The 23,709-nt window shown below is 37.6% G+C and overlaps 1 long non-coding RNA gene across 1 annotated transcript; it reads right to left on the bottom strand.

Annotated features, from left to right (window-relative positions):
- Positions 1 to 5,559: 5,559 nt before the first annotated feature.
- LOC129348584 (uncharacterized) lies at positions 5,560 to 19,627 on the bottom strand. Its single transcript, XR_008601174.1, has 4 exons — positions 19,388 to 19,627; positions 14,303 to 14,388; positions 6,537 to 6,724; positions 5,560 to 6,111 (listed from the first exon to the last, which is right to left on the bottom strand). It is a non-coding gene; the product is annotated as an uncharacterized LOC129348584 (long non-coding RNA).
- Positions 19,628 to 23,709: the final 4,082 nt, after the last annotated feature.

The raw sequence follows: 23,709 nt of genomic DNA, 5'->3' as shown, positions 1-23,709 counted from the left end.
AATGTTTTACCAACTTTTAATGTTTAATTTTCTTTTTAAATGCTTCATTGTATTTTCTGTTTTATTCCTATTTGAAGTTTTATTGTCTTTAAGGTGTAATTTTCTAATTATTTAATTATCTAATTTAATTTTTTAATTAAATGTTTTGTCTTTTTAAAGGTTTAATAATCTAATTAAATGTTTTGCATTTTTTAAAATGTTTAATATTCTTGTTTAATTGTATTTTTTAAATGTTTAATTATGGAAAATATTTTATCTGTAATTTTTAATATTTGTATTTTAAAAATTTTGTTTAATTTCATAATGACATGTATTGTATCTTGTTGAATTATCTCATTCAATATTTTGTCTGTTTAATAGAGTTAAACATTAAATACAATTAAATTATATTAAACAGACATGCAAAACATTTAATTAGATTATTAAACCTTTAAAAAGACAAAACATTTAATTAAAAAATTAAATGTTCAATTAGAAAATTACATCTTAAATTTCTTAAATGTTTCTAATAATAAAACTTTTTAAAAGTTTTATTGTATTAATTTTTTTCCCTTTGATTTAATTGCTTTTTGTTATGTGGTTTATTTCTTTAATCTTCTTTTTCTGTCAAGATTTTAACCCCAACCTTAAAAATGAAATAAACCCTTAAATCACAATGAAAATACTTCTGTTGTCACAATCATGAGTTAGTCAATTATTCAGTGTATCAATTCAGCTTTATTTGTTTAGCACCTTTTACACAGATGACAAAACTAAACAAGCAAAGAGAAAAAAACTATGCTAAAACTATGATTAAAACTCAAAAACATTTTTTTAAAAAAAAGAAAAATTTAACATGGTAATAAAATATGTTGTGTCCAGGGGATGGAGGGAGTTTATTAAAGTCTTCTTGGGCTCACATGGGAAATCATTTAAAATATAAACTTGATATTCAGTCTAAGGAAACTGCAGAGCGACAGAAGAACCAACAATATCTCCTGTTTTCTCCTTTAATGAGTCGACTCTTCTTGTGCTTTCAGACCAAAGAACTACAGACTCTTCACAACCTGCTCAAACTCTTGGTACAGGACCTCACCACACGGGTCAAGAAGGTTTCTGTCTCATTTCTACTCTGAAGCTCACCTTCTCCTGCTCAAACTGCTGATAAATGTTTCTGCTGCTCTAAAGTCTGGTCTCCAGAACTTCCTAAAAACTCTCAAAGTCTCTTCTGCTGCAGGTTGCTTTGTAGAACTGTTCCAGAAAACCTCACTAAACCACATGGAGGGGCCTCAAGATAGTCGTCCAAATGAAACCATACAAAAACCAAACTAGTACAACCTAAACACTAAAGTCTCCTGCAGCCTACCAGAGAACCTCTGAGAACAGAGAATCAGGACAGGAACTCTTACCTTCTGGACAACCAACGCTGGTTCACAAACAAGAATACAGAATGTGTCTGACCAGAAAACCTCTGAAGACTCACTACAGCCAAGATAAAGACACAACTCAGCTGCACCAAATCCACTAATCACTGCACACATTAGAACCATGTGCTAACTGTGGCTAAAGAACCACATTTACCAAGACAACTATCCAGTACAAAGCCCTAAAACACACCAAGAAACACATTAAAGCCTATTTTACTGCTGGAAGCTGCAAGCCAACGCCTAAAGAACAAACTAAATCAACGGAACCAAACCCGATTCAGTGGTGAACAGAAGCAGAGGAAATGTTTGAATGCAGCTAAATAAAGCAGGAACACACTGAGCTGCTCAGGTGTTCCTGATAACACCAAGCAGCCACCTGGACAGCCAATAGGAACACAGCTTCCTGGAAGTCCAGAGGGCTGGCTTAGTGAAGGAAATTTAGTTTAAAGTTGAAGCAGAAAGTTAACAAAGAAAGTTGAAAACCACCTTCTGATCCCTGAAATCTCTGAGTTTTCACACAAAGAACACCTGAACATGTCAAACTGGTTCCATAGTAGAACCATCATTGTAAAAACGTCATAGTATGGTGTGTTGCTCAAAAAACATTAGGACCCGGCTGTCAGGGGACAAACATGTAAGAAACATGAGAACAGAGAGAACCCAACCAGTAGGTCACAGTTTATCATCATCTAATCATCTCCTGAAGTCCATATGGTGAGAGACATCAGTATCTGGTTGTTAATTTACCAGAGGATGCTTATAATCATGCTGATGTGGTCTGTACTCTACAGTATTTTAGTGACTCAATAAATGCCTAAGTTGTTTTTTTTAAATGCTTTTTAGTTTTTAATAAACATTTAACAGTCTATATGTAATCAATAAATGGCCTTTGCCTATCTTAAGAAAAACTCACTCAGAACTCTGATATGTTAACAGTACTAAATAAATCAATAAATACATGCATACACACATAAATAAGTTCATACATTAACTGTGTTAAGATAAGATTTAGATTTTTAAAAAAGTTGTTTATGTTTTTGCAGAATCCAGTATTGCTCACTGGTTGGTCATTACATTTTGTTAGTTTGATTTCACTGTTTAAAATGATGCCACCTCTTTTCAGACAGAACCTGTGATAATAAAACAATACAAAATTTTTAGTTTCATGTTAATAAAGCACTTAAAGCTTTAAGTATGGCTAAATGCTTTTTTCAAAATTAAATATATCACTCCTTAGGTGGTAGTGGCCCCAAGTTCAGTAAAGTTGGAAAGATATTCACAGATTCGGACTTCCAGCATCAATAACTCGTTAGATATAGGTTGTCAAAACATAAACGGTGCCTCTTTCCCATTGTTGCAAGGCAGACAATGTGCTACAAGCCCAGTTTTATCAAAAGTAGCTGTCTTTCAAGCTACAGGAATAACATTGATGTCTATGGAGTGAACAGGGTCCGTCTGCAATTTGCAAAACCTCTGCAACAGTAAAGAGAGACAAATATTCAATAACTTCACTCTTATACATTGTAGTGTCACTAAAATCACTGCAGCCTTCAACTGGCTCCTGTTGACAAAGTGTTTTAACAGAAATGTAAATGCTGTAATTTGATTCTTTTAATGAACCATGTAACTTGAATGGATGTGATGCTGGTGTGACCACAGTGCACACGTCTGATGTTGCTCACAGTGGTCCAAGGGACGCTCAGGGAGTTTGTGTGTTTGCTCACACTCAGACTGAAAAATTACAGGGAACATTGCTTATAGGTTAAATATAATTTTTGGCTGAAATTCAGTAAAGCTGCTCTATTTTGGAGGCTCAGTGGAGGCAGGTCATTTCTGACTGCAGACAACAGGAGGGTTAAAGGGTTGCAGGAGTGAAGCTGGTTCACTCTTTAACTTCTCTGGAATCTGGATGCATTAGGAAGCAGCTAAACTCTTCACTGACAGTTATTTTTACTCTTCTGCACCACATGCAACACACCAGAGCGTTTCTGTTGTGTGGCATCATCAGAAGCAGCAACGTCTGCACTGACAGCTCCACTGTAACTCTCCTGAGCTTCACTCCAGACAAACATTCAATTATTAACCGGCTTGCAGGAGAGTCAAACACGGGGCGATTATGCATCATTGATGTGTGCATGCATCAGATCTGAAGCAGCTTCTGTAAAAATCTGAATGAGAAACATGTCTTTTTCTTAAAGCACCAGGACGGGAGTTAAGTTATTATGTGAAAGTATAGATCAGGGGTATCAAACTAATTTTAGTCCAGATTCCACATTCAGCCCAGTTTGATCTCTAGTGGACCGGACCAGTAAAACCACAGCATAATAACCTATAAATAAACACAACTCCACATCTTTCCTTTGTTTTAGTGCAAAAAAAGTTGCACATTTAAGGAATTATCTTTTTACAAAACATCATGAACAACCTGAAATTTTTTAGGAAAAATAAATTCGATTTCAGCAACATTCAGCCTCAGTTTATCATTTCCACATTACAACTTCCAGATCACAGAGTGTCGACAAAGGAACACAACATTTAGTCACAGCTATCTGGAACTGAACCATAGAGGATTTTACTTTTTTAAACAAGGCAAAATGTTAGAAAAATGAGACACAAAATGACAAAAAATGACAAAAAAAGGTACAAAGCGACAAAAAATGGACAAACGACAAAAACGAGACAAAAAATTACACAAATGACATGAGACAAAAAATGACAAAAGAGAGAAAATAACAAATTAAATCCCTTTCCACTAAGTTCTCTATTACAAAACCACCTCTCCAGGAAGTGTGTTAATTCCAGATCACATGACCTGCTCCACATGATGTCATTTCCTCCTGAAGAAAAGACTGGCCAGACTCCAAGGCTTTCTGAGTTATTTAATATAAAGTAGTCAACAGGTTTGCTACAATATCTTTAGAAATGACTTTCGATTTAAATTTTACTCAACTGTATATATAATATTTAGAAGAATCTTTCTCTAAAATGCCATGTGGTTTTAGACAAAATGTTGATTTTAGGCCTGAAAACAGCAAAAATGTCAACTATGATACAAAAGGTCCCACAGTTATATATTGATCCGCCTATAAATCATGACCTGATATGATTTAATCACCACAGACACAAGACATTTTAAAATAAGCGAGGTGTAGGAGATTGGAGGACGTCTCCAATCATTTATTATTTTAACACTTCCATAATGTCCCACATTATCCGGTATCCATACTCAATAATAAAAACGCATGAGGTGCAATCAAGATATAAATAAGTGATTCTTGGTCTTACTGAAACCATTTTATCTTCAGGTATCATATATATTGCCTGTGTGTTAATGCAAGTCAGCAGGTTTGTTAATAACCTGTTTTAGCTCAATGCTGCCATCTGTTGGCTGCAGGGAGGAATGACCGACTGGCCTTCAGGGACAACAGACTCCAAACTCTCTTGTTTTGTTTTAATTCATTGGGTAAATGTGGAGTAAAAGTCTTAACAAGTGACTGTGTAATTACATTATCACTGTTTTAGCATTTGGACCAGACTGTTGTTATATTATAGTCTGACTGCAGGACGGTTGCATCACCTTAATGTGAAAACTGTCAGCTATGACTGTAGAGAGAACTTTTAATTCTCCAGCAGGCAAAGCAAGACAATTTTAGATAGACGGATGGACAGACAGACAGACAGACAGATAGACAGATAGATAGATAGATGCTTTATTAATCCTGAGGGAAGACAGATGACAAGTTTTTATGTGCGGCAAAATCCAAACATTTGCTCTAACAGAACACATACCACACGGTTAAAACAAATAAAATAAAATCCCATAAAAGAACACTATGAGAAGCAAAAAATATGTTTAAAAAACAATAGAATTCTTTAAAATTAAAAATGTATTTAATAATGCATTAGGTGGTTCTGGTTTTAACATGATTTTAATCATTTGCTGTTTTGTGATTGTTCTTAAACATGTTTAACATTTATTTTTTCCACCAAAAAATATTCAAAGATTTCCCAAAAATGTTGAAAATGTGGACATCAGAAGTTTCACTGTGAAAATAGATTTTTTTTTTCCACATTTTCAAACTTTAAAACGGGTCAATTTGACCTGCAGGACGACACAAGGATTAACTCCTAACGTATTCTTCGATCTTTCTACAGGTTTGGGCCTCCATGCTGACAGCTGGAACCTGACTGAATGCAGCAGAATAAAGGAGCTCAGAAACAGGCTGAGCTGATCAGACTTGATGAGAGGCTGCAGAGATGAACAGATGAGAGACGTCGGCTCCGTCTCCATGTGAAGGTCACTCTGGAGCAGGTGTTGACAGCCAGAACATTTGTTGGTAAACAAATCCATCTCTGCAAAGGTCACCATTTGTTCTCTGTCTCGGTTTATCTCCTCATCTCGGCCTCTCGCTTCTCTTTGTCGTGTCTCCTCCCGCTCCCTGTTTACTCCTCTGGCTCCGGTCTGACTTTATCTTCTTGAGAAATGCCTCAGCTCCGTCTGCCAGGCCGAGAAAAGCGGCTTTATCAGCATTCAGCGGCCACCAACCTGATTGCTGGACCACGGGTGGCTACGTTACAGCTGTCTCTGGACACCAGCAGGTATCTGAGACGGCCACCCTCCTCTCCAACTGGCCCTCTGCCGACACGTCACCCTCTGAACGCTCACAGCAGCCTCGACGGTGGCCAGCTCTCATCCCCCCGTCAGCTGTACAGGAGAGGAAACTGTCACAACGAGGAGACATTTCTGTTCCGACAACATCCATAAGCACCTGGCTGATGTTCAGTGCAAAAAAAAGAGAAAAAACGTGCATACAAACTGTTGAAATGTAAGCTGGCTATGAGGGAACAGGAGTTGAATTTTGCCCCTGCAAGCAATTTTCTGCTCCTCGGTTCAGTTTTCTTTTCTGTCAATAAGTTCTCAGTTTGTCTCAGAAGCAAGTATCTCTTCTGTAGTCTAACTTCTATGCTCTCATTGTTGAATCCTGATGTTAATAATGAAGATCAAAGCAAGAACAGGTCACCATTAAACCCCAAAGAGCAGGAAAAAGACCAATCACATGAGCTGCAAGAAAGAACCCGAAAGAAAAGTGGTGGGAAAACAGAGGTAGCGAGGGAAACATATTTACTGACATCCATGGGCTGTCACCACTCTGATTAATGGTGGCTGGAATCCCTGGCTGGTGAAAAGGTGTTGTTGGGGTGTAGAGAAAGCCCAGGCGCTGACCCACAACTAATAGCATTCGACTTGAACAAGCTGTCCAACCTGAGAGAGAGAGAGAGAGAGAGAGAGTTTCTGCTGCTGCCAGGACGGCACTGGGCTGGAAAGAAGGGAAATAAGAAAAGTTAGAGATAGGAAACAAGGAGAGCTTCATAACCTCTGAATTTGTGTCACTTTGTTTACTCATCACTGATATACATGCAATAGTTACTCAGGGTTTGGGGCAGTAAATTAAATCTCCAGATACTTATGAGTCAATCATTTTGTGTCATCTGTGGAGTCACATAACTATAGCTGAGGTGTCCATTAACCCTCGTGTCGTCCTGCGGGTCAAAATTGACCCATTTTAAACTTTGAAAATGTGGAAAAAAATCTATTTTCACAGTGAAACTTCTGATGTCCACATTTTCAACATTTTGGGAAATCCTTGAACATTTTTTAGTGGAAAAAAAGAAATGTTAAAAATGTTTCTTAAGAACATTCACATAAAAATCAACCAAAATCCAGTGAATTTTGCTGGATTTTGGTTGACTTTTATATGAATGTTCTTAAAGAAAATATTAGTTTTACTTTTATTAGTTTTACTGATATATATGGAATCACTTTAGATATTTTTTGAATTTTTTGGGGAAGATTTTTGCTAATTTTTTGAAAATATTTCCAAGAATTTTCTTGCCAAATTTGGGGGATTTTTTTTAAATAAAACTTTTAAGGGAAACTTTTAAGGAATTATTGGAATTTTCTTCCTGAAGGTTTTGCACATTTTCAGAAATTTTGGGGAATTTTTTTTTGCAGATTTTTTGGATTTTTTTCAGACAAGGAAATATTTTTTGGTGCCGTAAATGAGGACAACAGGAGGGTTAAGCGGAGGACAGGACGACGTTGTTTTGTGGAGGCTCTGGCAGATCCTAGTTTTGCTTTGCTAGCCTATTTTGTAAAACATTTATGGTCTGGCTGCAGCACACGACCCTTCTGTTATATACAACAAATGATAAGAGGGGATCTGACAGACAGTAACAAATAATAAAAGAAGAAGAATTTTGCATAACTGTGGGAAATGGAATGAAGGAGTGACACTAGAAGGCATCTGTACCAAAATGTGTGCTATTTTCTTCATCAGTGGATTGTTATTTATGTGATTACAATGATTTTAAAAAGCTAATGGGACTGGCTCACTGCACAATCCAAATTCTCTGCCACGCCGTGACAGGTTGCTTCTCAGAGGTTGTTGTTTTTTGCTGTTGTGAAGAAACACGCAGATAGCAGAAGGTGAGGAAAAGCCAGTTGCAGGTTTAGACCTTCATCCGGTGAGTCAGACCAGTCATATCCAGAATCAGCCTGGGACTTTCCGAGACGTCGTCCTGAAACCACCAGACTGCTCTTAAACGCAACGCACTGAGCAGCTCTCACGGCTGATTTACATTCATATCGCTCTTTATTCTTCCATAATGACGGTTAGCCTACAAGCTGTGAGGCCACTCTATCACGAACGGTAGTAGACAAAAGGCGTTGCCATAGTGACATAAAATATTTAAAATGTCAAACATACTTTCATGTAATTCATAGTGCGAAAATGACTGTTTCTTACAAGGATACATTTTATCTGCCAGCACTTACAGGCATAAAGCACCAATTTAAAAATAAAATCTAGCTTTATGTTGTCCAGTTTTAACAACAGGTGGTGCAACATGACACACTGTTAGGTAAAGTCAGACTGGAGGAACTTGTTCATATGTCTGAAAATTTTGTAGGTTCTGATGTTAAGAGTCAACAGACAGCAGCGTGATTTGACCTAAATACTAACAGACTGTGTATAAAAGACGACATAGCATCCATGGCCTCACTAACTGGTTTGTGGACTTTTGGCGCCTCGAGTTCAGAATTTAATCTTCGCCAACTTGCTCTTTTGAAAACAGGTGAACTGACTGGATCTGACTTAAAAACTAGGAACTAAGAAATAGAGAACAGATGAGTGATATGGTGCCAACCTGTTGATCATAATGTAGCACTGCCCTAAAGCATATCATGCTTTAAATGTGAAATTGAACCATAATTTATAAAATGAACACCTTGGGGTATTAAAGGAGACGTGCAACTAGCGTCTGAGACCATGAACTCATCAGCAAAATGTTTACTGAAGTAACAGATAAAGTGAGAAGTAGGATCATTTTCTCAGAGACTTCTGCTCAAGCTGACTTCTTTTTGCAACCAGAGCAGTCGCCCCCTGCTGGCTGTTTGAAATAATGCATTTTAAGGTAGTTCCATATTCCACTAAACACAAGGTACAGCTGAACGAGGCTGCTGGGAATGTCATTTTCATTTTGCAGGTATTTCACCTTAAAGCCAAGAACAGGAGGGGTTTGATTTTTCTGACCTAATAATGAGACCCTACATGTCAGTGTAGCACCCCAGCACTCGGTTGTACGTCGACCAAATCAATGTCAGTATGTAAATGAGAGTCGCTCCCCTAAACTCCCTCAGCTCTGGTATGGATCCCCCCCCCCGCCTACAAATGTATTTTATACAAGTCGAGTGCCCTAAAGACAGCGAGCACTATAACCCTGCACAGAAAACACGTAACTACACTCCTGTTGTTGAGATATTTCAGTCAGGCTTATTGTCTGGATCAGAGTGATGGAATAATCCATAGATTAACCCTTTGATGCCCAACATGCGTCAAGAGATACCCATTTTACATTGAATATGGGTCACTTTTGACCCATGTTGTACATCAAAGGGTTAAAGTCAACCACTTAAAACTCATGTCTGTGTATCAAAGTTACATATTTAGAAGTTATTACCATAAAAATATTCCTTTCTTTGTCTTTAAATAGCTATAGATGGAACTCAAGCACATTGGCTCACCTTCAATCCTGCCCAAACAGCATAAAACTACTCTCTAGTAATTCAGTCATACATCTTTGAACCACAAACCAGTAATGATACAGACAGCCTGGCACAGACAGAAGTGGTTCCTTTGATTTGTTAAATATGAAACCCTGAAGTCGGAATCCTAGTTTTTGCTCAATCCATGGTGTTGACGTCTTATTTCGCTCATGATGTGTTGTCTACCACATAAAAACATCATATTGACATGTTAACTAAGTAAAAAAAAAAAATAGATTTTTACCAAAGGGGGGGTTTAAGATACTGTATTTTGTTCTGAGATATTAAATAAGAATTAACATTACAAGCTTTCAAAAGCAGCCTGAGCTCTTTAAATCAAGTCAGGCTGCTTGAAAAGCTCACATATTCCAAAAAACTCCAAGTTACGTCTACTCCAGCCCCTGAAGCAGCTCAGTGTCCAGCTAAAACCAGGTTAAACTCTTCAGAGCGAGGAAGAAAGAAAGAAAGTGGAGCTACATGTTGGCGTTGCTTCTGAATCTTTTCCTGCACGTGGGTCACCTCACACTGAAAAAACACCATCATCACCAGCTCCTGCTCACGTTTCCTCACAAAACACCACCAAAAAGGGGGTCTTGCTTCAAATATTCTGCAGCTCACTTGCCAGGAACATCATCCTGTCGAGGTTGTTTTTGCTGAGGGCAACAGCAAGCCCAACAGCTGGGGCATAATGAAGCTTTCAGGCACTTGTTCTCCCATCGTGTAGCGCCAGCCCCTGTCTGCTTCCACCAGATGTTCCATGTTTTCCCTCCAAAAGCCTCCGCTGCCAAAATGGGGACAATCGCTAGCAAAGCGGGAGCCAGCTAACTCCACAGTCGATTCATGATTATAGGGTGATAGGTGGGTTAATTGCTTGTTTCGTGTTCATTGGGCGAGGCCCTGTCACTTGGTTGTCATCTTTTGTGTCGCTGAGAAAATCAGTTTGACAGTAACTAGAGCTGCTGGTATCAGTGTCGCTGGTCCAGAGTCATCTAGGAGCAGGTAAACATGATGTTATTAATTTATTTTCAAAGATCAGGGTGGATCCTGCTGTGAGTAACCGTGTGGTGTGAGTGTTGATAACGGAAGACTTGGAAATGTGTCACTGTGTGTCCTCACAGCAGGATGTCAGCTCAGGTTAGATTGTATCAGATGAGATTAATACAGGATGTTGTGTGTGAGTCAGCACTGATTACAGGATGCTGAACCAGCCTCTTCAACACAGCATCCGATGTTATAAATCAGTGCTGCCACAGTTAAACTCTGCTCAGAGTTGAATAATGGCGGCCAGCAGCGTCTTATCCAGGTATCTGCAGTGAAAACGACACCTCTGAAAGTTTCAATCAAAACAGCTTGATTAGAGGTCTTGTGTCGCCATTGCACATTTGACCAACTACAACTTTTGAATACAACTTTACAAGAAGACAGCACAATAAAACTATTATTTCATAATTTTAGGAGCTGTATCACACAATCCACACTATGTATATATATATATATATATATATATATATATATATATATATATATATATATATATATATATATATATATATATATATATATATATATATATATATATTTATTTACCTTGTTACATGTGTTCTATATGCTGAAAGACATATCAGATAGATAGATAGATAGATAGATAGATAGATAGATAGATAGATAGATAGATAGATAGATAGATAGATAGATAGATAGATAGATAGATAGATAGATAGATAGATAGATAGATAGATAGATAGATAGATAGATAGATAGATAGATACTTTATTAATCCCCAGGAAAGTGCAGGTATTCAGCAGCTTGCATACAACAACAAAAATAACCAGTAACAAATACCATGAGCAAAATGAGCAATTAGAACATAGTATGACAACAACAACAACTGCACATCCGTGATGTCTGCAGGACAATGGAGTATAATCGAGGCTTTCTGAAGACATTAAGGGATTATTTTTGTGAGAAAAAAACAACTTGTAAATATGTACTTTGATACATAGAGGTGAGTTTTTAGGAGTTTAATCCAATTTTTCTTCTGTGTACTATATTGTAGAACAATTTTTAAAATTAAAATCAAATGTTTTTTCAGAAAGAAGTAGTAGTATGCTTAATAAAGTAAAATGAATTTTGTCATTGAAACGCTTGCTTACAATCATGAAGCAGGACAAAGCATCTCATCCAGGTATCTGAGTGAAAACAAGACGTCTAAAAGTTTAACTGATTTTATTTACAACAGGAGTACATCTTCATAATGCTGCAGTACTTTCAACTTTGCTGTTGCTGTGTGACTGAGTGCAGTGACTCAGTAATTTACATACAGTTGTTTTGTTTTGACATACGTTTAATTAAGTGATTGAAAGAGAAAACAATGTTTAGTGTTTGGCAAATTATTTGGTAGCAATTAAAAATATTAATAAGTCGCATATTCATTCTACATTCACATCATTTGCAGCCATTCTGCTGCCATTTTTCGGGAGTTGTCATAATTACCGTTCAGACTATGTGACCTGAACGCAGCATTAGCAGCAGGTGTCCATAGCAACGGTTAGCCACTAATGCTACTTGATAGCTTGCGGCTAAGCTACTTTAGGCTAACTGATACGTCTGAAACGGATTTCCAAGAGTTCAGCTGACAAAAAGCACGTCTTAAAAATGGATTTGAACACAGCTTCGCTTTTTGCCAGTGGTAAGTGGCCGAAATCGGTCAAACGTCTGAAATAAAACCGAGCTTTCTTGTCATTATTTGGTTAATTAGCAACGTAATTATCTAGCGTTAGCTTACGCTACACATCATGTTAGTACCGAGTCAAATTCAATAACGCGTTCTTCAGGTTAGAGCTACAGCTAGCATTGTTTTAATTCTGAAATAATTTGTTGTTTTTATGTGATAGCACCTTTAAAAGACTGACCATATAAAACAATGAAAAATAGTTAAAATAAATAAAAAGGCCTGAGCCCAAATACATTAAATTTTACTATGGCTTCTCTAATTTAAATTGTCAGTTTGACATTTTTCATCATCATAATTAAATCACTCCAGCACTAAATTAATTTGTGTTTTTGTTAATAGCGAGTTCTCATACAGATATTATTTAAAGATCTTAACAGAGGTGAAAAAAATACATGTAAAAGATAAAAGGCACAAAACACCATGATTTTTAAAAAAATCAAAAACAGCACAAAGGAGTTGAACAAGGTGCAAATTAATTTTGTAGAATAATTTAAACTGAATGATGATAAGGTATAAATAAATAAATAAGTACAATAAAATAGGTCTGGACAAATTTAATAAAAGTACAGGCAGTTTGGAGCAGATTTTATAATAATATAACTGAATTAAAGTGTAGCAAACAAATGCATGATAAATGGGTTTTCAGTCAAATTTGGGAATGTTAGTCACTTTTTAATTAGGGTTTACTCTGTGTGTGTGCACTTGTGTTGCTTATGTTGTGGGGACATAAATCCATTTACGCATTCTACCTTCAGGAACTAAAAGTCCCCATAATGCAAACCGTTCTAAGTGTAGGCATTGGTTAAAAGTTAGAACAAGATGTGGTTCTGGTTAAGAGTTAGGGAGAAGTAGTTCAGTGGTTTGGTTAAGTCTCCAGGAAATGACTGCAAATCAGAGTAATGTCCTCTTAAATGATGGAAAGAGATCTGTGTATGTGTGTGTGTTGTGTTGTGATGAGTTTTCCGTTAATTACATCCTCTAATCTACCCCTTGCCAGTGGAATCATGTTGCCGGCTAACCGAATTAATTGCGACTAGATGTTTTTACATATGTAATTAATTGAAATCATATCAATTATGCTTCGTTCAGTTCCTGTTAAACTGGTCGTAGTCAAACCTTGTTTTCTTTCGGGCAAATGCAGAAATCTCTATGGGCCATCCTGTCACTGATCAATGCACATTTGGATGTTTAACATCTGGTAAGCCACTGGAAATTGGCTTCTATGGCAGCACTGCGTTGCCATCATCCTCCCATCATTAGCTTTCACCATTGCCCCGGGGTTCATAATGTCGTTAGCTTACATTGGGATGCAGTAAAATGGTGTTACATGGCGTTTCACAGCTCCTTTTATTGAAGCAGCCCGCTATGCAGCCTGCCTGTCCTATTCCACGGACACCACAGGGAAATAAGACATGATGAGAGCAGAGGCTTGATGACACCACGTTTAAATTTCTTGCGTCAAACGTCATTTAATTTGGGAATTTGGCAAATAAAAAGCATCACGCGAGCTAGCAGGGAAAGCTCTCTAGCAGTGGTGGGATGTTACGCACTTATGGAAAATGGGCTATAAAGGATTTGATATGGAGCCAGTTTCTACATTTTCAGACTTTTCTTTTGCAGCTGGACCTTAATCTGCTACGTTTCACGGCAACATCTGTACGTGGCACAAAAGGTTTAACACAGAAATTGAAAGTTGCAGTAGTTTTAATCGAATGTGCAGTCAAAATGATTAGCCACAATGACTGAAATTATGTAGTTGTAATTACAAACAGATGGGAGGCTTTATTTGCACTTAAGGCGACTGTGTGCATGGGAAATGCGGTGTGAACGAGAATAATTAAGAAGTTAAAGTCCTGTTTTTTTCCGAGTTGTGTTTAAATAATCAACGCTATGATGTACATTTGTTTTAAATTAACCATATAGTTCTATGAATGCGTTGCCGGAGCAGCCATCACCTTGGAGCCTGGAGGTGGTGAAGTTGGAAATGTATTTTATTTATTTACCGAGAGTTTGTTTGTTTGTTTTCTGGAGGGAAGCGATGTGTAAAGGCTGCACTACCTCCTGCTGAGACGTTTCAGATACTCCAGGGCTCATCGGGGAGATGGTAACTCATCAACCAAGTTGGACGGTACTTCCTGTTTCATCTGTCGTGGTATAAACATAGGACACGTTGTTTTTTTAATGCAAAATGACTTAACTCAGGGGTGACAAACATGCAGCCCGCGGGCCAAAACCGGCCGTCCAGAGGGTCCAGTCCGGCCCTCGAGATGACTTGTGCTTTTTGTCTCATTTTTGTCATTTTGTGTTTTGCTTTAATCGTTGTTTTGTGTATTGTTTTTGTCATTTTGTGTTTTTTTTGTCTCACTTGTGCTGTTGGTCTATTTTTTTGTTTTGTTTCTCTTTTTTGTTATTTTTTGTCTCGTTTGTGTCATTTGCATAATTTTTTGTCTTGTTTTTGTCATTTGTCTTATTTTGTCATTTTGTGGTTTGGTTTATTTGTTCTTATTCTATTTTTTTGTCATTTTGTTTCTCGCTTTTGTCATTTTTTGTCTGGTTTGTGTCATTTGTGTAATTTTTTTTCTCGTTTTTGTCATTTGTCCATTTTTTTGTTGCTTTGTAACTTTTTTGTCTAACTTTTTGTTGTGTTTAAACCTGAAAATACACACGCTCAGCACAGGAAGGAAAGACAGTACTCACAAGCTCTGTATTAACAGAGAAAGTGTCACTTACATTATCTTATCATATGGAACATGTCAACCCTGTTCTCATGTTTCTACTGTGAGTACATACAGATTACAGTTAAAATGTACATGTACTTCTCAACAAGAAGTGCTTACATATGCATAGAGATACCTTTACAGTCATTCAATGATAACCACAATGAACCTAAGTATAATTCTTCTAACATTTCCCTCCTGTTTATCATTGATGAATGTCAACTTCTCATAATCACATCATTACCACTTTTTCTTTTTACTTTTTTCTGTAACATGTTCATGTTTATAACAACTTCATCAACTTACACTCAGAGGCTGTTTTCAAATCAACAATTATTTACACTTTATCGTCTTCTTCAAAAGGATTTTCTGCCATGAATGCTCTGAATTCATCACTCAACATTACCTCGGACACAGTCCCGCTTATCGCTTTATTTACGAGTGTTTTAAAGCATGGGATGATGCAACAAATAAACCTGAAAAAATAATAGCATTATTATGAGAATCGGTGTGGAAATCTTGAGAAGAATGTTAGACCAACTACCAGACACTGATGTCATTCATCCCATTTCCTAAATATGCTGTTCCTGTACATGGGAAAAAGTGTCATAAAGATACCTCTTACATTTGATACTAGTGGTGGAGATCTAGTGGTGGAGGGGACAGAACATCTCCTTCATCTTAGTGTTGTAGTAAAAATGGCGGTAACATTTGACTTGGGAATCACAAGAGCTGCAGGTCGTAATTTCACTAAATAGCACAGCCCACACCATCCCTGGGGGAGGTACAGATAGACCTTATGACCGCAAACCCAGACGTGGTCAGTTGGGCAGGAGAATCCCCCCCATGTGTGGAACCATTGTATTCATAACAGGTTCAGATACCCATCCCTTCACATTGCTACGGACTCCAACTGTCTGGTTTTTGTTTTGTTTCATGTCATTTGTCGCATTTTTTGTCATTTTGTTTCTCATTTTTGTCATTTTTTGTCTCTTATTTATGTTGTTTTGTAACTTTGTCAATTTTTTTTGTTGTTTGTTACATTTTTGTTGTTTTGTGTCTCATTTTTGAAATATTTTGTCTTGATTTTTGTTGTTTTTTGGTCTTCTTTTGTCATGCTTTTGTCGTTTGTCTCATGTTTTTTTTGTTTTGTTTCTCATTTTTTTTGTTTTCTTTTTGTCTTGCTTGTGTTTTTGTCTTATTTTTGTCATTTTGTGCTTTGCTTTATCCATAGTTTTGTGTATCATTTTTATCGTTTTGTGTTTGTTTTCATCTCGCTTGTGTTGTCTATTTTTGTCACTTTGTAACTTTTTTATCTAATATTTTGACTCTTTTTTGTTTTGCTTTGTGTTGTTTGTCTCATTTTTTGTCATTTTTTTCTCACTTATGTCATTTTTTGTCTTGTTTGTGTTGTTTTGTAACTTTGTCAAATGTTTTGTCTCTTGTTTCATGTTGCTTGTCTCATTTTTTGTCATTTTGTGTCTTGATTTTATAATATTTTGCCTCCTGTTTTTGTTGTTTTCTGTCTTTTTTTGCCTGACTTTTGCCATTTGTCTTATGTTTTTGTTGCTTTGTATTTCCTTTTTGTCTCGCTTGTGTTGTTTGTCTTATTTTTTTGTCATTTTGTTTCTCGCTTTTGTCATTTTTTTAATCTCGTTTGTGTCGCTTTGTAGTTTTTTGTCCAATTTTTTGTCTCTTTTGTTTTGTGTCGTTTGTCTTATTTTCTGTCATTTTGTTTCTCGGTTTTGTTGTTTTGTTTCTCATTTTTTTCGTTTTGTGTCATTTTGTGTCTCGCTTTTGTCATTTTGTGTCTTGTTTTTGTTGTTTTTTGTCTAACTTTTGTCATTTTGATCATAAAGTGAAATACTACATCAATCAGTTCCAGGTGACTAAATGTGTTCCTTTGTAGACACTCTGTGATCTGGAAGTTGTAATGTGGAAATGATAAACTGAGGCTGAATGTTGCTGAAATTGAACTTAATTTTGTTCAGAAATTTCAGGTTGTTCATGATGATTTTCAGAACGTGTTTTTTTGCACTAAAACAAAGGAAAAATGTGGAGTTATGGTTATTTACAGGTTATTATGCTCTGATTTAACTGGTCCGGTCCACTTGAGATCAAATTGGGCTGAATGTGGAACCTGAACTGAAATGAGTTTTTGACACCCCTGGTTTAAGTATTTGTTAAGGTGTAAAGAATGTTGTAACCTCTAGGGGTCGCTGGTAGCCTTCAGACTTCAGCATTTCAATTCATCTTCATTAATTTAAACAGCCCACTGGGTTCAATTTTTAATTTTAGTTTGCATTTTGTGTGTATGTGTGATCAGGAGCTGGTTTGAGTGTTTCTGTGTAAAGTTTCTGCTGATTGTCTTAATGTTCAAACATTTTAGTCATGCAGCTGTGCCTCCCAGTTCCTCAAACTCACCGGTTCACTGCTCAGGACCCCCTCATCCAGAACAGGATGAGGTGTTTGCAGTTCACTCAGTAGACAACAGAGGTCAGTAGAAGCTGTTCTTGCATGAAGTTGGGGTGTCACACTGAGAGCTGAAGTTGTGGAAGTCTTTCTTTAAGCTACCATTAACAAACAGCTTGTATCTTATTTCCACCCTATCTGATTCAGCAAACCTGCAAGCTTTATTTATGCTGCTGGATTTTATGCATGACAGTTTTGCTGAGGGGGAAAAAAAAATCAGTTCCTCCTCCCCATCATCCCCATGTTTCCCCTATTGATTTTGGCGCTGCTTTGATGTGAATCGGAGCCAAAAGTGTCACTTAGATAAATCACTGTTAGTCCAAGCTGGCGTAGCTCGGCACTCGTGACAGAAGGGAGAATTCCATGCGGATCAAATAAATACAGATGTGAAGTAATTAGTTATATTCCCAAGAAGCCTATTGTGGCATGTTAAAGATGCCAGGGATCGTCTGGCTTTCCCACTAGCAGCTTTTATCAATTTAAACAGGAAACAGAAACTAGATGGGTCACAACCCATGTGGCTTTTGATGAGTCACATGTCCAATGTGCAGGTCTGGAAATTACGATAATTATAAAATTACATTAATTATTGACGAGGTGAAATGTACTGCACTGCTTTAACCTTCCTGTTGTCTTCATTTATGGGCACCAAAAAATATTATTTCCTTGTCTGAAAAAAATACAAATATTCTGCAAAAAAATTCCCCAAATTTCTGAAAAATTGCAAAACCTTCTGGAAGAAAATTCCAATAATTCCTTAAAAGTTTCCCTTAAAAGTTTTATTTTAAAAAAAAAAAAAAAATCCCCCTAATTTGGCAAGAAAATTCTTGGAAATATTTTCAAAAAGAAGGAAAGAATCACTAAAATGTATTATTGTGCTGCTAAAACTGACTTTGAATTGTTCAGGAAAGTTCAAGGACAAATTTTGTTTTTGTAGATGATGGCAGTTTTTTTTCATTTTTATTTAACACTGATTCAATCAATGTGCCAGTAGATCAGGGGTGTCAAACTCATTCTAGTTCAGGTTCCACATTCAGCCCAATTTGATCTCCAGTGGACCGGACCAGTAAAACCAGAGCATAATAACCTATAAATAACTCCACATTTCTCCTTTCTTTTAGTGCAACAATGTTCACATATAAGGAATTATCTTTTTACAAAACATTATAAACAACCTGAAATCTCTTAAGAAAAATAAATCTCAACAGCATTCAGCCTCAGTTTATCATTTCCACATTACAACTTCCAGATCACAGTGTCTACAAAGGAACACAACATTTAGTCACAGCTATCTGGAACTGAATGATATAGTAATTTACTTTATGATCAAAACGACAACAGTCAGACAAAAAAAAGACAAAAAACAACAAAAGCAAGACAAAACGTTACAAAAATGTGACACAAAATGACAAAAACAAGAAACAAATGACAAAAAAATGACAGGAAACAACACAAAAAAAAGAGCCAAAGAAAATACACAAAAACATTACAAAGGGACCAAAAAAATGGTCAAATGACAAAAATTTGACAAAAAATGACAAAAAACAAGACAAAATATTACAAAAATGAGACACAAAATGACAACAATGAGCAAGCTAGTATTTTACTTTATGATCAAGACAACTTGTCATGGTCTAGAAATGATTTCAAATTTATAGTTTTACTAATTTACAATCTGCAGTTAATGTCTTTTTACACTCTCAGGGCCGAATTGGACCCTCTGGAGGCCGGTTTTGGGCCACATGTTGGACACTCCTGCAGTATATTATTTTTAGTGTTATACTGAATATGTCAAGGCGTGGGGGTGAACCCGAGCAGAGAGCACACAGACCAGGGACTGAGGCAGGAACAAAGGTGAATTATATTAACAAAAACAAAAGGGAGTGCTGGACGGGGTGGGGAACCTGGTGACTGGAATAACTGAACTAAAGGGGAGGTTGTGGGGTGACTGTACCAGGAACCGGCGGCCCGGTTGGCGTCCTCCGTGGGGTGGATCGGCAGTGGAGAGCGGGCAGGAGGGCCTCGTTCCATCGGGGGGCGACAGGCGGGGTGTTTTCCGGAGCCAAAGGGGGCACACGGCAGGCAGAGACCCTCCACCAGGAGCAGGCAGGAGGTCCAAGGTGAGGGAGGCAGGGGGGAGGTCTGGTCAGGGCTGGATCCAGAGTGCAGGAGAGGGGAGGACAGAGCAGGTGGGTCAGCAGAGCATGTGAGCAGAGTTTACTATCTGGCAGGGTGTGGAGTGTGCAGCCGGCTTTTATGGTGGAGATGATCATCAGGTGTGCTGCACCTCAGCTGACCGGAGTTCTGTTGATGAGTGATTGGTGATGAACCGCAGCTGGACAGAGCAGCTCTGCTGAGCTGCAGCAGGAAGGTGGAGAGAGGAATAGGAGGAAGGAGGGGGAGGATGAGGGAGGATGAGGGAGGATGAGGGAGGTCAGGTGGGGACTGAAGCTGGGACAGAGGAGGGAGTCCTGACAGAACAGCCAGAAAAGTCAAAGTGGAGCTGACAGAAAGGAAAAAACACAATAAATACAGACTTGTATGTAAACTACGAGCTACATTTTTAATATTTAATTATCATACATTAGTGCACGTGTAAAGTACGTCTCTACCTCCATATACATTGTGCATAAGGTCCTGAATAAATCAAGTTTACTAAAATCTGTTGCTTCTTTTGTGTGTTGCAGCCTTCTGAGCTTAGATTAGAGGACTCCAACAATTCATGGAAAACAAGCTTTGATCTTCGCTCCAAAAACACATTTGAGAAAAGCGCCGCTTTAAGTGCATCATCTCCTAACAAAAGGAGTGTACATTTACCACATAATACTGTCATTACAATTAATGCCACATCTCTGAAATTGAAACCCACGTTTTTTTTTTTTGCTCTCGCAATTATAGGCCCCTTCAGGAGGAGATGTATTTATGTCCGGCAGTTAGCAATGCATTGATTTAATACGTTTCTAATCAGGACATACAGCTTCAGGGCCTGAAATGTTAATTTTTCCTGCTGCTTACAAAGTAGCCTTTGATTTTCTGTCACGGCAGTAATTACAGTGTTTTGCCACTAGATAGGGAGAGAGCTTTGTCTCATCTAATTATGAGGTAATCATTGCTGTAGTGCCAGCATGTTGTGCTCACCTTTTTGTTAATACTATTTTAATTTTATTTTTACAGCTTCCGGCTATTACCTTCCCTTCTAATTCATACTGTGCCACAGTTAGCGCTGCGTGTGTGTGATTGTGTGCGATTGTGTGAGTGTATATTTGGAGTGTAGTAGCCTTGTGACTGTAATTGTTGTGGTATGGGTGCTGTTAATTACTGGAGTAAACGGTTGAATCACGGCCAGGGCCCTTTGTGGCTGCAGAGCGGCGGGCAGCAGACGAGAGAGACAGAGGGCTGGAAAATTGTTTTTACCATCTGGGGACCGAGGGAGAGAGGAGAAGGGGAAGCAGAGAGGAGAAAAGGGGCAACAGCAGCAGGCAGAAAGGCCCGATTGGTGGCCAGAGCCTAAGGGTCCGGGGGTCCATATGGAAGGCAACACTTCGCCTTGCGCTTTATTGCACACCTTGCTGTTTTAATCAATGGCAAGCCTGTTCACAGAGCCTAGAGCAGCAGTGGTTGTTTCTCATTGTCTCACCGCTACTTCCACTCTTGCTGCTCCACTACACCCCAGCACTTCTCACCAAACCTCTGAAGGGCCGTGCAGCACTTCCAGGCCTCTCTGGAAGCCGGTGAAGTGGATGTGCTGCAGCTCTGTGTGCGAGGTGAAGAGCTCCTGTTTTGTAATGATGATTTGATACGCTCTCGGCTCCTGCCTGCGCTGCTCTAATTTCCCAGCAAAGCAGGATAAGAATGCAGACGCCCGCTGTGTTTGGAGTCGTTTCCTAAAATGGAGGACGCCATTCCATCTGAATTCCATTTGAGTGTTGAACGTAATGGGATTAGACTACGAGAGCGGCGGAGACAGTGGGATACTTGCTAATAACACCATAAAAGTGCCAGTCAGCGGCGGTCTAACTCCCCAGTAACCCCACCCTGGTTGGAGGCACTTCTGCACTGCAAAAACTCAAAATCCTACCAAGTCTATTTGTCTTATTTTTAGTCTAAATGTCTCATCCCACTTGATTCAAGATAAATTCACTTAACAAGAGACATTCCAGTAGATGGAGGGACTTGTTTTAAGACAATGCATCTTAAATATCTTGTTCAGTCAAACAATCTTGAAATTATCTTGTTTTGAGTTGAATTTTACAAGAAAAGTCAAAATAAGTTTAACCTTCATGTCGTCCTGCAGGTCAAATTGACCCGTTTTAAAGTTTGAAAATGTGGGGGAAAAAATCTATTTTCACAGTGAAACTTCTGATGTCCACATTTTCAACATTTTTGGGAAAACTTTGAACATTTTTTGGTGGAGAAAAAGAAATGTTAAAAATGTTTCTTAAGAACATTCACAAAAAAATCCACCAAAATCCAGCAAATTTTGCTGGATTTTGGTGGATTTTTATGTGAATGTTCTTTAAGAAAATATTAGAAGTTTTACTGATATATATGGAATCACTTTAGATATTTTAAGGATTTTTTGGAAGATCTATACTCATTTTATGAAAATATTTACAAGAATTTTCTTGCCAAATTTGGGGGATTTTTTAAATAAAACTTTTAAGGGAAACTTTTAAGGAATTATTGGAATTTTGTTCCTGAAGGTTTTGCAAATTTTCAGAAATTTGGGGAATTTTTTTGCTGAATTTTTGGATTTTTTTCAGACAAGGAAACATACTCTTTGGTGCCTGTAAATGAGGACAGCAGGAGGGTTAATACGTCTCAAATTAAGAGGTTACATGAAAGCAAAAATCTATTTTTGAGTGAAAAACTGCTATTTTTTTTAGCATATCTGGCTTATTTTAAGACACCTAAGCTTGAGAATCCTGCTAGAACACAGCTTAAAATAAGTTTTCCCAGCTAATTTTAAGATCTCAATATTCTAAATATCATATCTTATTTCAAAAAATCTTACCAAGCCATTTTCACTTCTTCTATTGGCAGATTTTTTCACTTATTTCAAGATAAAAGTTGCTTGGAATAAGTTTTTTTTTCTTGTTTTGGGAGGAGCATTTTTTCCAGTGTGGTAATCGCCCCCCTCAGACTGAGCACGTGTTGAGGAGCAAGGAATGAAAGGCCTCACCGTGTGATTTTATCACAAAAAACTCCAGCGGGAACGTCAGTTCAGCTTTATTTGTATAGCGCCAATTCACAACACAAGTCGCCTCGGGGCGCTTCACGTCAGTATTTTATTAAATTAGACCCATTTTGTAAAGAACACACAAAGCAGGTAGATCCTGCTTGTTTGAAAGAGAAAACCTGCTGTTTTAATTTCAGATTTTCATGGGCAACAGATGAGTAGTAAGAGAACAGCAGTCAGTGGAGTGCTATGCTGCATGTCTCTACTCTGATTGTACATAATGACTGTATTATGTACATTATCACTTCATGACTTTACAGCCATTGTGGCACTGATGAAAAATTAATTGCCAATTCATATTGTGTGCTGTGATTTTGGGCAAATAGATACTTGAACATATCATATTAACTATTGTTGATGATTTTGTCAAGTAGATTTGAGTTGCAAATGGATATAAAAGTGAAACCCAGAGATCAGTCTGACTATAAACATAACATGCAGACTTTGTAAGTCAGTAATGACAATTAAAGGCCACTGGTTGCTTTGTGTTTCCTTTTTGTCTCGCTTGTGTTGTTTGTCTGATATTTTTGGTCATTTTGTGTCTCGCTTTTGTCATTTTGTGTCTTGTTTTTGTGATTTTGTGTCTCGCTTTTGTCATTTTGTGTCTCGTTTTTGTCATTCTGTGTCTCGTTTTTGTCATTTTGTGTCTCGTTTTTGTCATTTTGTGTCTTGTTATTGTCATTCTGTGTCTCATTTTTGTCATTTTGTGTCTTTTGTCATTTTGTGTCTCGCTTTTGTCATTTTGTGTCTTGTTTTTGTGATTTTGTGTCTCGCTTTTGTCATTTTGTGTCTCGTTTTTGTCATTCTGTCTCATTTTTGTCATTTTGTGTCTTGCTTTTGTCATTTTGTGTCTTGCTTTTGTCATTTTGTGTCTTGTTTTTGTTGTTTTTTCTCTGATTTTTGTTGTTTTGATCAAAAAGTAAAATACCATATCGTTCAGTTTCAGATAGCTGTGACTAAATGTTGTGTGATGATGATTTTGTTAGATTTGAGTTGCAAGTACAGGGACCCAGAGATCAGTCTGACTATAAACACAA

This window comes from Amphiprion ocellaris, chromosome 1 (assembly GCF_022539595.1).
Source record: "Amphiprion ocellaris isolate individual 3 ecotype Okinawa chromosome 1, ASM2253959v1, whole genome shotgun sequence".
Taxonomy (NCBI): domain Eukaryota; kingdom Metazoa; phylum Chordata; class Actinopteri; family Pomacentridae; genus Amphiprion; species Amphiprion ocellaris.
Note: the sequence above shows the minus strand (reverse complement) of the source record. Positions and strands in the feature narration are given on the sequence as shown.